Source organism: Pogona vitticeps, chromosome 1 (assembly GCF_051106095.1).
Source record: "Pogona vitticeps strain Pit_001003342236 chromosome 1, PviZW2.1, whole genome shotgun sequence".
NCBI classification, from domain to species: domain Eukaryota; kingdom Metazoa; phylum Chordata; class Lepidosauria; order Squamata; family Agamidae; genus Pogona; species Pogona vitticeps.
Window position 1 is genome coordinate 32,194,622 of NC_135783.1, and position 15,397 is coordinate 32,210,018.

Sequence of the window (15,397 nt, forward strand, 5' to 3'; positions counted from 1 at the left end):
GTGTGCGCGCGCGAGTGTGTGTTTGTGTGTCTGTGTGTGTGTGTAGCAGTGTCCATTTGAAGCTTGTCTGTGAACTTTGCATGAACCGCCAGAAATAATGTAGTGTGATGACAAGCCAGTTATACCTTCCACTAAATTTGCTGTCTGGAATGAACTGAAATAGTGTTTGGTTTGTGTAATTACGTCCATCTATCTTTATATTCCAGCGGCATATCGCAAATTGAAAATACTAAAAATTGACTGTTGGTTCTGATATTTAATGATTGCCAAAGACAAGACGATGATTTATTGGTTACTTACCGATGTGACACATTTGCATCTTATTAGACAGAGATTACTATTCCTTAAAATGCGGACGAGGCCTGATCATGTCTGATGGATTGATTTGATTTGCAAATGTAATCAAACTAATAAGAGGGAAAAAATGAGCAATAATGCCTTGTTTTTCAACTAGCAATCACTCCCCTGCCAACAACGCTGATATCCCTGACTAAGCAGCCTTCACACAGCCTTCCTGTCTCCTCAAATAAACAAAGGGAGGCAAAGAGGCTGATAAGAGGATAACAAGCCAAATACGGATGTACTACAGAGCAGACACTTCGGAACAGTACAGATACATTAAATGACTGGTACTGGAGAACAGCAGCAGAGTTACAGCAAATTCTACAACTTTTTTAAACATACCAAAAATAAGTAGATGTGAATTGCATATTTAATTTAGAGAGTAAGTAAAGTTTTATTAAGACCCGATTATACAAAGATAAAATACATAATTTAGAGAAATCTCCAGGGCTGTGCTCCAACTCTCCCTATTTTCACAGAGAAATATGTTATTTTCTAGTACATCTCTCCCCTTCACCTCCCTCGCCCCATTTTCTTGTTAAAACTCTGACACTACCATTTGCTAGACTTGCCTAAGGTTTCTAGAAGTTAAATATCTGAAACATTGGGAGGATGTATCTTATCCCTGCTGTATGTGCGTGCAAAAGCATTCACACAAAAATTAAGGTGCAATGTTATATTTAGGCTGTTATTTAATGTACTGGGTGAAATATCTTGGAAGAATCAAAAGTAACAGATTATAGGATTATAATGCAACACACCCACCACAGCATTCCTTTAACCTAAAGACAAAACATTCGTTGCCTGGACTACTGAAGAAGGAGTAAATAAAGCATGCAGGAGGCAGAAGTTGTTCCGATCGTAATCCTTGATTAAGGAGGGAATGTTTAAAACATATGTCTAATCCATGAAATACTGGGGAGAATGACATAGTGTATATTATAAAATTCAGGGCTGGCACTACCATTAGGCCTGGACAGGATTCACCATTCATATTAAATGCAGAGTCACAAGCTTCTACTGGGCAATGCAAGTCAACCGTCTCATGCTGCATGCTGGTATTCAGAAAGAGCTGCAACTGGCAAGCTACTTAATTTGCTTTTATATTTTACTGGCAGAGACTGTGGATGTTCTTGCTTCATGCACCAAAATGCTTTGCCTTTCTCTAGGTATTATAATTTGAGTGGGTAGGTAGCACTATTTGATGCTCAGTTTTAGGCAGCAAAATGTCTTGGACAGCTCCTGATGGCACTGGATGGCATACTGGGAATAATAAACAATGGAAACATGCCAAAATTATAATGGGTGTGAAGACTAACAGCTTATTTGTCAAAGGTAATGAGGATACTTCGGTACAATTATTCTATGAAGTTCTGAGTTAGGAAGTGAGTCTCACAATCTCTTGTTCTTGGAAAAAATCTTGGGGTGGGTGGGATTCTCCTCATGACAAGATTTATATTTGTGAGGTTTTTTTTCCTGAAATATCTCATGGATTCCTCAGAAGTTTCATGGTCTTCTTTTCTTGAAAATAATGCAGGGTTGTGACAGTTCCTGCACCTAATGGCATGTTCCCCGTGCAGGAGAAAAGGCAGTAAGCTGCACAATTTTTTTAAAAAATCTTATGGTGCTTCCAGCAGTGATTATTGTATAGTTTTAACTTGCTGTTAACAACCTTGAGTCCCCTATTAGGGGGCAGGTAAGGTGGCATATGGAAGGAAGGGAGGGAGGGAGGGAGGGAGGAAGGAAAGAAGGGAGGGAGGGAGGGAGGGAGAGAGGGAGGAAGGAAGGAAGGAAGGAAGGAAGGGAAGAAGGGAGGGAGGGAGGGAGGGAAGGAGGGAGGAAGGAAGGGAGGAAGGAAGAGAGGGAGGGAGGGAGGAAGGAAAGAAGGAAGAGAGGGAGGAAGGAAGGAAGGAAGGAAGGGAAGAAGGAAGGGAGGGAGGGAGGGAGGGAGGAAGGAAGGGAGGAAGGAAGGGAGGAAGGGAGGAAGGAAAATGGCAGTTTCTTGCTCAAAACAACAGATGAAGAATTTTTAAAAATAAGGAAGATGACACTGAAGTTTCAAAGTGAAGTCTCACCTTTACAGCAGATATCACTGGTGTAGGGGAAAATGTCATTAAGGAAAATTGGCATGGAAAGGTTTGGTAAACTGCAAAGAGTGAGAAAATTTGCACCACTTCCCTGTAAGAACTCTTCAAATAGAACAAAACCAAGTTCTAGAGAGGGGTAAATGGCTCTTAGATTTTTGTAGAAGTTATCCATCAGTATTTTAAAGTATTCTTTATGTATTTGGATGCTATACATTCTGCAACATATAGAATTTATATATTGCAGCACTATACTAGCCATATACATACAGCAAAATTCAAATATATTATTTCTCAGGTATTAAACTGCAGTTGGTTGTATTTTGAAACAATATTTTAGCATTTAAGGTAAAGATACTTTAGCATTTGATTTTTTTATGTACTGTACTGGGATTTGAGAGGGCTGTGACTTCCCTCCCCTCAAATCACTTGAACCTTTATTGTTGCTATCAGAATCAATGTGCTAAACATTTGAAACTGGAGATATTTACAACTAAAATTTTACCTGCTAATTTCTGCTCATCTAACTCATACAGCTAGAAGCACAAGAGCCTCAACAGAAATAAATGACAAAAGCTATGGTGGTATCCAGTCCTCTGTTGCTGAAAGGCTACTGTCAGTAGAATGATGGTAAGCATGGTTTTTAACTATTCCACTACTCTTCATAGCTTCTACCCCATCCAAATCTGTTCTGGATAGGTTGGGGTAACCTATGGAGCCAAGCTAGAAGTGACCTGAAAGCAGATTGATCTTGTATACATTGTTGGGCAAAACCTTTCTGTATGTTGTAGTGTCTCGGCTCCAGAGGTTCCTGGATGAAGAAAATTATCTAAGATCCATTTGGCTTCAGGCCTAGTTAAAGAACAGATAGCTTTAGTCCTTTGGTGGATAACCTATGATGGGAACTGGACAGAGGGAGTGTGTCTCTGTTGGTTCTGCTGGACCTCTCAGTTGCTTTTGACATCATTGATGATGATATCCTTCTGGGGCACCTTTCTAGGACAGGCTTTGGAAATACTATTTTACAGTGGTTCTGATCCTTCCTGGATGGCCAAAATCAGAAGATGGGGTTAGGGAACCTGGTTGACTCCCTAGCCATTGGTGTGTGGTGTCCCTCAGAGTTCAGTCCCATCCCCTATGTTATTTAATATCTACATGAAACCACTGGGAGAGGTTGTCTGGAGTTTAGGTATTCAGTGCCATAAATATCCTGATGACACCCAAATGTATCTCTGTTTCTCATCTGATTCCAAGGAAGCTGTTCTGTGCTTAGACCAGTGTCTGTTGTCAGTGATGGACTGGATCAGGGCTAACAAATTGAAACTAAATCCAGACAAGGCAGAGGTGCTCCTGATCACTAAAAAAAGGCAAATTAGGGGATAGAGATTGAAGGAGGGGGTTACAGTCCCCCTGAAAAATCAGATCTGCACCTTGGGTATACTCATGGACTCAACCCTGAGATTCGATGCACAGGTTTCAATGATGGCCAGGAGTACTTTTACACAATTAAAGCTGGTGCATCACCTATGCCCATTCTGTGAGATGTCCAATATGGCCACAGTGGAACATACCTTAGTTATATCTTGTTTGGAGTACTGCAACGCACTCTATGTGGTGTGGCCTTTGAACAGTGTTTGTAGACTCCAGCTGGGTCAAAATGCTGCAGCCAGATTGTTGACTGGTGCTAGTTACAGGGAGCATGTCACTTATTACTTCACTGGACTGCCAGTTTATTTATGGGCCAAATTCAGTATCCTGGTTGTTACCTATAAAGCCCTATATGGATTGGATCCAGGCTATTTCAAGGATCGTTTCACCGCAATATAAGACTTCTTGGCTTTTAAGATCTTCTGGGGAGGCCTTTCTCACAGTTCCACCAACTTGCCAAGCACATTTGATAAGAGCATAAGAGAAGGCCTTCACAGAGGTTATTCCCAGGCTTTGGAACGCGCTGCCTGAAGAAGCCAGATTGGCTCCGTTATTTCACTGCCATACAAAGACCTTCCTCTTCAGGCTTTAAAGCAATAAGTGTTTCGGGAATTCATTGTTTATTAATTTACAGATTTTTAACTCTTTTAAATTGGTTTTAATCTTGGTTTTAAACTTGATATATGTTTTAATATATTTATATAGCATTTTAAAATTGTAACTTGTTTTATCGTTTTAGTTGCTATACGACACCTCACATCCCCTTTGGTGAAAAGGTGTGACATTTATATTATATTATAACGTGTGGGATTGCAAGGGAATGAAGATTAGAAAATTATAAAATGAAGATTATGCGCTTCCTGTTCTGGTGACAGAAGTGTTCTTTTGGAAGGGAGAAACAAGTTGGATTCGTACTGAGATTGGCGTATGGTTAATTAAGACATCAACCTATAATTTTGTGTAAAATAAAATAAGATGGAAATGAAACTCAGTCATTTTATTCAGTACTATAAGTTAAACAAACGCTCTAATTCTTCATCCTCTGATTTGCCTGGCATGTCATCTATTTAGAAGCCCTGTTTTATTTTTCAATCACTACTCACATTATTGCGAGAAAGGCAATAGCAGCACAGGTGGGTGGACTGTCTCACCTTCTTCCTGGTTCTGGGGAATTTCCAGTGACCAGTGGATCTGGGAAATTCCCTGTTGGCCAGGGACACTATGTCAAAGGAACTCAAAACATTAGAGTGGAGAACCTAGGTGGGGGCCCTGTAGGGGGAGGCACAAGCAAAGAACCCAGGAGAAGAAGAGCAAGCCCTGGGGGGAGAAGGGCTCACGGGAGCTCAAGGATATAAGGGACTTGCTGGAGGAAAAAAGAGAAAAGGAAAGAGTGGGAAAAGAAGAGGTGGAATATGATGGAGCCTGGGGAGATGTCCTAGAAGAGCCTGACAAGGTATTTCAGGCTGAGGAAGTCCCTCCCACTGAGGAACCTGAAATCCTATGAGACTGATTATATTTACTGTCTATGTTTACAAATAAGACCACTGGACTGAGGTGCCTGTGCAAATTCAAGTACCAAAAGCAGAGGGAGAGAAACATCTCGACTCCACCCCCATTACTGGAGTGAACAAGAGCATCAAACAGTGGAAAGTAATTCCCATGACCCCAGGCCAGGAGAACTAACTGACACACCGTTATGATGCAGGAGGAGACAGGCGGCAGCAGCAGCAGCTTTCGGAGGGATCGGAAGAGAGGAGGGGTTGAGGCTGTCACTGCTGCCCTTGGTGTGGTCATATAATCCCTCCTTGCGGTGGGCCACACAGGAATGGCCAACACAGAGAACCCCACTGGGGATAAAAAGACTTGAGACCTACACAGTGAAGTTAACTGGAGAGTCCTTGGACTTGGACTGAGACCAAAGGGAATGAAGGGAATTGTCCCAAAGGCAACCAAGAGTAGTTTGTTGGTTTTCCCCATTCCAATTGTAATAAACCCAGTTTGTGTTGAACTACCTTTGATGTCATCTGTGGATTTGGGAATGGAGGAAGGAGCCCCTGTGGACACAACTAGACCTGGCAGGGCTCATAATTATACAAGTTGGTGTGTTTCATATTTAATTCTATATTGATTTGTCTGTCTTTAGCAGTGGTTTTTAGCAAGGCTCAAAGTCAGGTTTTGGAAAATGTAGTTGAATAACATCTGGAAATTCAGATTTGGACACCACAGTCTGATGGAATCCTCAGTCTATCCTGATAGGAAAATTTTATTTCTTGGTATTAATAGTCCTATGTCCAAAAAGAAGTATCCTCCAGACACACCATAACGGAATTTGGTTTGTTATTTACACCACACTGCATTTTAAACAACAAAGAAAATTATGCATAGATTATCTGTCAATCTCTACAGTACACGGCTAATATTATTTATCAAATACCAGATTAGCAACACAAATGGAAGTCAATTTTGTCCATTTCTCTAATAAAACATTCACCCAGGTTGATGGTTCTATGAGGCTGATGCTTAAATTCCTTGCTAGACAATATAGCAAAGATTGCTAATCTTAGGGGATGCTATCAGAAAAGTTATGATTGTGTAAGTAAATATTTATTTATTTCATTTATTTATTTCATTTCTGTATCACCCCATTAGTGCATATGCACTGTTCAGGGCCTCGAACAAGCTAAACACAAACCACCCAAACAACAGCTTAAAACAAAAATAGGAAGGGCATCAAATATAGAAACAGGTGGCGCAGAAATAAATAAGAATTGGTAACATACATACAAAAATATTATTCTTTGGTGGAATACAACATATATTAATACCAGAGCCAACAAGCACACATACATGTTGTCAACCTGTCATCGCACTGGAGTGTTATTGCCCAGATAGCCCTTTGCTCCACTTCCCTACACTTACACCTCTATCAGGGCATGTGCCCTGCTTGAAACGTGCTGATAGCCTGTGGGGGCCTTGTAATTCAGGTAATTAATCCTATTCCAATCTAGGTTAATCAGGTGGGTAGCCTGCAGCACCCAGAGAGAAAGTAGAAGCTCTTTAAAGTATTTAACTGGGCACAGCTTAGTTCAGGAAACTAGACTGGTTCATTCTGCTGACCTAGTCATGTAGGAATAGACCTGTCTGCTCTAAATCCAGTCTAAGCAATTGGCATTCTCTTCTTCCCCCACACCTTCCGTGATTTACAGCATCAACAACATGTGGCACTAAGACTAACCTCCTGTCCTCCACCCACTTCTGTTAGAGAATGAGCTGGCTGATTAGCTGTGACCTGGTTCGTTTTACACTTAACTAGATAGAGCCATGATTGACCTCAGGTAAGAGGTGGTGGATTGCTCTTAGCATTCAGTACTGGGCACTGAAAAGGTTTATATTCCTGTGGCATAGAATGCCTATTGTTTGTAATCTATTATGTAAATTATCTAAGATGTTATCTAAGATAGAGATGGAGGCTGGCCTGAGTTCATATGCTGATTTAATGCTTGATTTAACATGTTAATCATGGAGCAGGGGCGGTTTGTGCCCTGGGACAGGGAATTTTGACTCCAAAACTTGGGGGAGAGGGGGAAAGAGAGCTGTCTGGTCACTATGAAATCAATAGATTGTGTGTGCGGATTCCTACCCAAATGGGGATGTGGACATAGATCAGAATGCACATCGCACTGAAAGCAATGCAAAGTGGAGAATGGGCAAAAGCTTTCAAACACACATGCAGTTTACTCCCATGGTTACTGACTCAGCAAGTGAAGCAAAGTGGTTGTTCCATTATGTTTGCACCAGGAACAGTTACGGCAGTGCGTCTTATCTGGCAGAAGTAGAAATGGAAGGAATATTCCCTAAATTCCTTGTTCTCATCTATCCAGTCTGTCTTGACACACGGAAACAGCTCAATGAGGAATCTTTCAAGTTCTGTAAGATTCCTTGCCTTCAGCTGAGGGCTACAAAAAGACCTCTTTCCCCTCCTTAAGAGGTACGTGATTAGGGTGGATGTCTATAGTGCTCTTTCCTCTGGAAAGCAATGTGCACACACTAAGAACAGCAGTCACAGAAGGAGTTGACAATTGTTAAGAAAGTTGCCTACAACTTCCAGTTCTTCAAATTTGTTGACAAAGCAGCAGTCATTTTAATTTAGGACAATTCACAATGTCAACTGTGCAATTTTGTACCCCTCCAAAGTGGGCATTGTTTCTTGTAAAACATTTCTTTTGTAAATATTCTACAGAAAAAGTTCCAGGAAATTTCTTGCCATCTTGGCGAATTAGAATGTGACAATTTTTTTGTCTTCCCTGTGAGAATTAGAAAAGTAAGGACTGACATCTCTATCCAGGAGTCTTTGGTTGGTCTTCTATGGGGAGAAGAAAGAGCAACTGGGCCAGAAAAATGCATGGCTGTGTGTGTTCTCCAAGGACAATACGTTTCCCACAGCTAGCCTTAAAATGGCAAGAAGAAATTCCCTAAATGAGAGGAAGAATCTGGATTTGCCTAAGCCCTTCCTTTATTACTTATTTTCATCAATTGTTCATTATACTTATGATCTCCTCTCCCCTCCAACAAGCTCAAAGTACTGAATATGCCTCCACTCCCCAATTCATCCTCACAACAACCCTGTGAAAGAGCAATCAAATCAAGGTCACCTACTGAGTTTCATAGCTCAGTGGGGACCTAGAAGTTGAATGTCACAAAATCCAAGCCCAGCACTCAAACCGTTATACTACCAGACTCAAGGGAGGCAGGCAGGCAGCTGCATACTTTTTTACAGTCCTAGGTTGCTGAGAACTCAACACTGCACAGTGCTGGAGAACAGTGTGCACAGCAGGGATGCATTTTTTTTTTGAAAAAGCATTCCTCCTCTGCAATTCTCAGGTGTCTCACTGAAACTTTCCCCCTCCACCAGCAAGATTTCTTGGCTTCATGTGCAAATGAGACAGGCTTCCCCTGCCCCTCCACAATTTTTCACCTCTTCTTTTGTGTAAGAGACTGTCAAAATCTGTGCAGCTCAGTGTGTGTTCTGGAGGATCCTGTACATGAAAGATGCTGTTTTGCACAGGAATTGGAATAACTCTGCACCGATCGGTATTCCTTTCAAACCAACCAACCAGTTACAACACATCCCAAAAATCCTACAGATTGTCTCATGCTGTAAAATCTCCCAGTGAGAAGAAAAGAGGAGTTTGCATGTTTTTCTAGAGTTTTGTTTCTTTTGTTTTGTTGGATGTTCTGGTGTCTTGGTAAGACACTGCAAGAATTACATCCCTAATCCACAGGACATATTCTGGTTTATGGCATATTTCAACAACGTTTGTTAAGATATGTGAAGTATATATGCTTTTGCAACTAGAAGAGACTCAGTGGTAACCCCAGACACCTTTGGGATAATGTAGATGAACTGGACCTTATCCTGCCTCTACTTACAGCTCTCTTAGAGCACCTTCCTTGGCAGTATTCCACCACAGACATGCTAACATTCTCTGCCAACATGCTAGTATAATGGCCTATGTTGTTCTGCAATGCTCACTGTACAGGAGATGACAAAACTGAACAGCAACCGGTTACATTATCCCTTGCTAAAACATTGCTTTTCTTGCAGAGAGGCTGAAAGGACCGAGTCATTACTAGCCCTCTCTGGGAAGAAGTCAAGTCCCCTCCTTGAGTTAAATACACTCAGACAAAATTAACCATGTTTCACCCTCCTTGAGCCTTCTTCACTTACATGGAATTGACCCTCTTTGATCTATGTAGTGTGCAGCGTAAGTTGTTTGGGAAATGAAGCCCCTTGAAAGATTATTTCAGCCATTTAAATTGGTATTTTATAGCACTCTCCTAATTAAAAGTCATTTAAGATGTCTGAAAATTGAACTAAATTATGTGGGAAACAGCATGATTTTAAGGAAATAATATGTCTGTAAGTGCCTGGGATGCCCTGCCACATCTTGTGTGGCACTCCAGATGCTCTCCCATTTGCAAAATTCCACCACGGCTTGAGTCTCAGGTCAATTTTGAGGTCACATACTGCGGCAGCTACCCTATTAGATTTCTTACAAATGAAAGGAGAGGGAGGAGAGGAGACTGTAGTACCATGGAAATAAGGAAACAGGATGCATTTTATATTCTCTTTCTTTTACTAATAAGGTCACTTCTGTGTGAAAATGTAAGGCAAGAGCTCGCTATGCAGTCTGCTAACCTAGCAAAATCAGAGTGATACAAGCAATGCATTAACACTGTACTCCCATCTCTAACCAGCTCAAGCTTAATCTAAATAGGCATATTCAGACATAAGTCCGATTGAGATCACTGAATCCTAATCCAGAGTAAATGGGTTGAGAATGACAATATGATGATAAGTGAGTCCCTTACAGATCCTATCTTTAAGGTGTGACGTGTATACACTTGACCAGATTCTGTATTCATTTGGCCTTGCATAATGAGATATATCTGTTATTATTATTTATGCTACTTGGCCTTTGGGCTTCATTTTGTAAAACTATCAATTAGAAGTTTCATAGCTATATATACCTGGGTGACTTTGTCAAACTAAAGGTCACTTAGAGTAGGAAAGTATATATATTGTAGAGTCCCAAGCAGTCTGACACTGAAATACTTAAGGGAACACCTGCTGTTGGATCATTCTGTCCTTGTATAAATGTAATGCAATCAGAGAGGGCACTACCCTCAGACAGGTTCAACAGGCACATTTCTTGTTACGATTTAGGTTGAAGGACAACACTTTTGTTGTCTGTAACAACATTTGATTTCACAGTTATTTCAGCTGCTTAATTTTAACATTTAAAAGCTTCAAGCTGGTATTGCTAAGAAGTAGGAAGTACATAATAACAAGGAAGTAGTAGAAATGTTTGAATCTTCTAGGACAGGAAAACCCTGCACAAAAGCTGGGAAATCATCATTTCAGACAGATCAGCAGAGAGAGATGCTCTTTAGTGAAGTCAGGTCATGTTTCACATTGCACACATTGTTCCTGCTAGTGATAATATGCAGAGAATAAAGTGTACAAGGTACAGAGAGATACACCACACTTAAACAACCTGCCTGAATCATCCTTGTTTTTGTTAACACAGATCTCATCAGAAGTGCCATAGTGAGAGTTACAAAACTAAAATCTGTTACTAAGAATGTATATAAAAATAAATTCTATTTTAAACAGGGGTCCTACATTCCTTCATATCAGTAATTCTAGGACATACATTGGAAATATAATTGATCAAAATTTAAGAGCCAGCAATTTTCACTATAAATAGTATAGGTTACATGAATCATTTCTTCATCTCAGCAAATATTTATTCACTCATTTAAATACCCATTTTAAAAAATAAACCAAGATACTTCCCCTTAAAAAAAGGCAAACACCAGAAACTAGTGTCTCTTCTGTGCTTCAGGTCTCCAGCTGCCACACAATTTATATCTCTTTCTTTTGCTCTTTGTTTTTCAGGCATTTTCCCTGAATGTCAAAGTCAATTTAGTGCATTTCACTTTGCTGAATAAATCAGAGGCGAAATCCTTGCTAAAAGTGAAAATTTGATTTGCTAAAAGGAGCTTAGGGCAACTATTAATCAATATATCCAGAGTGTCAAAGCTAAGGCCATGATAGGCATGCATTCATTTGGAGATTGGTTGAAGTAGATAAAGGGGAATACTGGGGAGGGCAGAGGTATGTGTGTTTATGCACACGTGTGTGCATGCACACACTCACGTGTGTGTAAAACCATGGACTCACAGATGTGTATAGTTTCTGGAAAATGACACGACAAAGAGTTGAGTTTTAGAGAGGAAAAGTGGAGAAACCTTGTAGAAGTAAATAAAAACAATATATAGTTGTCACTGTAAATGGAAAAAAATGAAAATACATTTTTAATACATTCAAATTTGACTCCCCCACCCCAGAAAAATAATGTTTTAAAGAATTATCATTGATATGATGAACCTACTGAGCCTTTCCAGTTCACTAACATTTAAACCAGAGCTTAAGAAGAAATCCAAAAATTGTGGTTCTTGACATTGATGTGCCATGCAGATGTGTGTAAGCTCTATGTACATAAATACACAAACATAGGCTTGCATACAGAGCAGTCCTCCACGCAAAGAGGTCTCTTGACATCCCCTTTGTGCAGTAACGTTCTTAAAGGCAACATCTTGACATAAACCCTTATGCATTTAACCCAGGTTTGATATTATTTTTTTTAACCTCAAAAATTATAACTGGCAAACCAATAATCTAAAAATTTATAAAATCATTAAAAAGGAAGGAACAAAAGAACTGAAGATAAAACAGAGTAAAAGCAGGATAATTAAAATAGTATTATTAATAAAATCAAAATAAAAAGGTTCTCATCTGCTGCCAAGGAGTAATAAAGCTCAATGCCAGAAATCAAATTCCAAAGAAATGGTGCTACCACTGAAAATATCTCATTTCAGGTTACTAGCTGTTTTGGTCCCAGTGTCTTAGGACTAAAGGAAAGACCTCAGAAAGAGGATATCAGCATGTGAAAGAAAGCTCTCCCTGAAGAACACTGAGACTAAACCATATATGGTTTTAATCATCATCATCATCATCATCATCATCATCATCATCATCATCATCATCATGTGCCACCAAGTCAAGTCTTTATGAGGTTTTCTAGGTAAAGAGTACTCAGGAGTGGGTTACTACTCCCTTCCTCTGGGGACATCCAGGTATTGTGCAGCCTGCCCAAAGTCAAACAGTCTGACTCTTCTTCCTGAGGCACAGTGGCGAATTTTGCTCCCTACCTCTGACTCCATGGCCAGATACCTAACTCACTGAGCAATTCATCTAGCCTATATGATTTTAAAGATCAGGAGAAAGCACTCACATAGATACTGTGGATACAGGATATCTTGATACTACAAGAGTGGTTTTCCTGGGCTGAGACAATAAAGATGTGGAAGCTGATCAGATGCAGGCAGTATTGGGCAACTTGTCGCTCTCGCAATATTATTGGGCTGAAAGTTCCGTAACTCTTCACTGCAGACTGTGGTGGCTATGGCTGATGGGAGATGAGGCTGTACCTGCAGAGTCACAAGTTGCCAACGCCTCTTAGAGATCCATTTCAAATGGGATTTAGGTCTGGTTTGGGGAGTGACTGGCTTAGTTAAAATGCAGAATTAATTATGTCAAGCAGGAAATGCGGGGAGTGCCACCCTTTTTTATTTAAAAAAATTCAAGGGTTTTTGACATGAAATACAAGGTTTGGTTTAACAAATATAATTTATTTGTATAAAATATAACTTTTACCAAGGAGTAAAAAGACGTCACAGTGGCTGACAATGTTTAAATCAGGGTATTTCAATGTGTCTACACACCAGTTTCATTATGGATGAGAATAATTATGAATATCCATTAGATTCTTACCTGGCAGCCACCCAGATCTCTTTTTCATGAAAAAGAAAATTTCCATTAAAAACAAACAAACCCAAAGATGTTTAAAATGATTTCCTATTTGCTGCCTTTTTCGTATCTTAAAGTAGTTTTGTTTCTATTGAACTCTTTAGATCTTTTAGTGGTGACTGCCTATTGTATTTTAATCTCTGGTGGTTTTAAATGGATTCTTGTGTGGCTTTTGATGTTGATCTTATGTATTATTGAATTTTTATTTGTGCTTTATCTGTATTTATGTAAGTCATCTTGAGAGTAGTTTGTTACATGGCAATAGTACACAGAATAAATAAACACCTATAAACCAAATCATAAAGTATATCCCACTGTTACAGAACTCGCTCATTCTGGAGACTGAGTTTCTTTTGGAAATTGTACTGACATTTATGTCCATTTCTTTCTCAATCTTGAAAGATGAAAGGATAAGAAGTATATATTTACGATGTTGTACTTGTTCTAACGTTTTTTTTTATTTTTCTTTGTTACTTAATCCAAATCTATCATCTAAATCCACTGCTATTCCCAACTAGAGTGGTTCTATTTAATTAATAATTGAATGGTAAATCAACACAGAGGTAAATCTCACCACTTCAATTGGTCTACTTTAATGCAGATTAGCAATTAGATTTAGGGCTTTTTATAATAGAGCAGATTATATACGTAAAAAAATAAATAGTGTGGATTTTGGCTTTCATTATAAAACTTATTCTCACGCAAAACTTTCTTTTTCCAGCTCTTCTATCCAATATTCTTTCTGCTATAACTAGTGCTAGTGCTGTAACTCTCCGCTTTCATTCAGAAAGCAGAAAGAACTATCTTGACCTAAAAGATGATGTCTCAAGAATGGCCAAATCCTGTTTTTCATTAATGAAATGGATCTGGATAGTCATCTACACCATATTTACTTCACATGCAGACCATTATAACATTTCATAGTCAAAATTTGAAACTAGCCAGCAATGCTACATTGTTGTTGTTTAGTCATTAAGTCGTGTCCAACTTTTCGTGACCCCATGGACCAGAGTACGCCAGGCCCTCCTGTCTTCCACTGCCTCCTGGAGTCGGGTCGCTTTGATGACACTGTCCAAGCATCTCGTCCACATAGCAGACCGTTATGATGTCACAGTAGTGAGATGGGGCAGGCAAGGTTAAGATGCATGCAGTGGCTGCTACAGCTTACATCCCACACAGCCTTTCACAGAGCACACATGACTTTTCCTAGGCCCTACACTGAAATTTAAACTATAACAAAATCCCAAGAGTGTTTTCTGGAGCACATTTTAAACTAACTTCCTTCCTTCCTTTCTTCCTTCTTTCCTTCCCTTTTTTATATCTGTGATATTTCACAGCAAAGCTTGGATAGTGGCCTTTTAAAAGCAATAATTTAAGGCTCTCTATCCAATGCCTCTCCCCACAATACTTACTTACCATTATAATTACAATAGGTTTAGTTCTTCATTTCTTGTAACCAACTAAAATAGATACTTTTACTCAACATTTACAGAAAAAAATCTAAATGAAAAACCCACTTGCCTGTAATACAAAGCACAGTCTCCTGTGGTTAGACTAGTTATTTGTGACTAGTTATTTCCAAGCACAAGTTACAGTCAATGGTACGTTATTACAGATAATACTATGCAAATATTATGGTTCTATAGTTGGTTGTACTGTGTTAATGATCTTCTAAATCCTCACTTGTCTCATGCTTTAAATGCCACACTCTTCTCCTTGTTGGCTAGGATGACAAGGAATTTCTTGGTACTTTTGACAAAATTGGCAATAACTATGTTCTGTGCAAACATCCACTTTGGTACAAGATTGTCTATTGTGCAAAATACCAAATTAGGACAATTGCTACCTTTAAAAATAAATAAAGAACTAAATGGGTTGCTAACACTTTTCTATCTTCTGTGCTTGCTCTGTTTGTGTTTTGCTTCTTAAAGAAAAAGGAAGCTAGAGATATTTTATACAAATTACAAACAATTTCAAGGCCAAAGAGAGCTCTTTGTGTCACTTTCTGCAGGAAAATTTTCACTTGAAAATTCCTTGACAAGATATCACATAATAAGATATTCTGCACCAATGAGACTGAGGCAAAAATCCTGGTGGCAGGTTGCAT

At 39.4% G+C, this 15,397-nt stretch overlaps 1 protein-coding gene across 11 annotated transcripts in view; it reads right to left on the reverse strand.

Moving 5' to 3' along the window:
* ESRRG (estrogen related receptor gamma) overlaps window positions 1-15,397 on the reverse strand; it is a 611,234-nt gene that overhangs the window by 44,865 nt on the left and 550,972 nt on the right. The window lies entirely within an intron of this gene.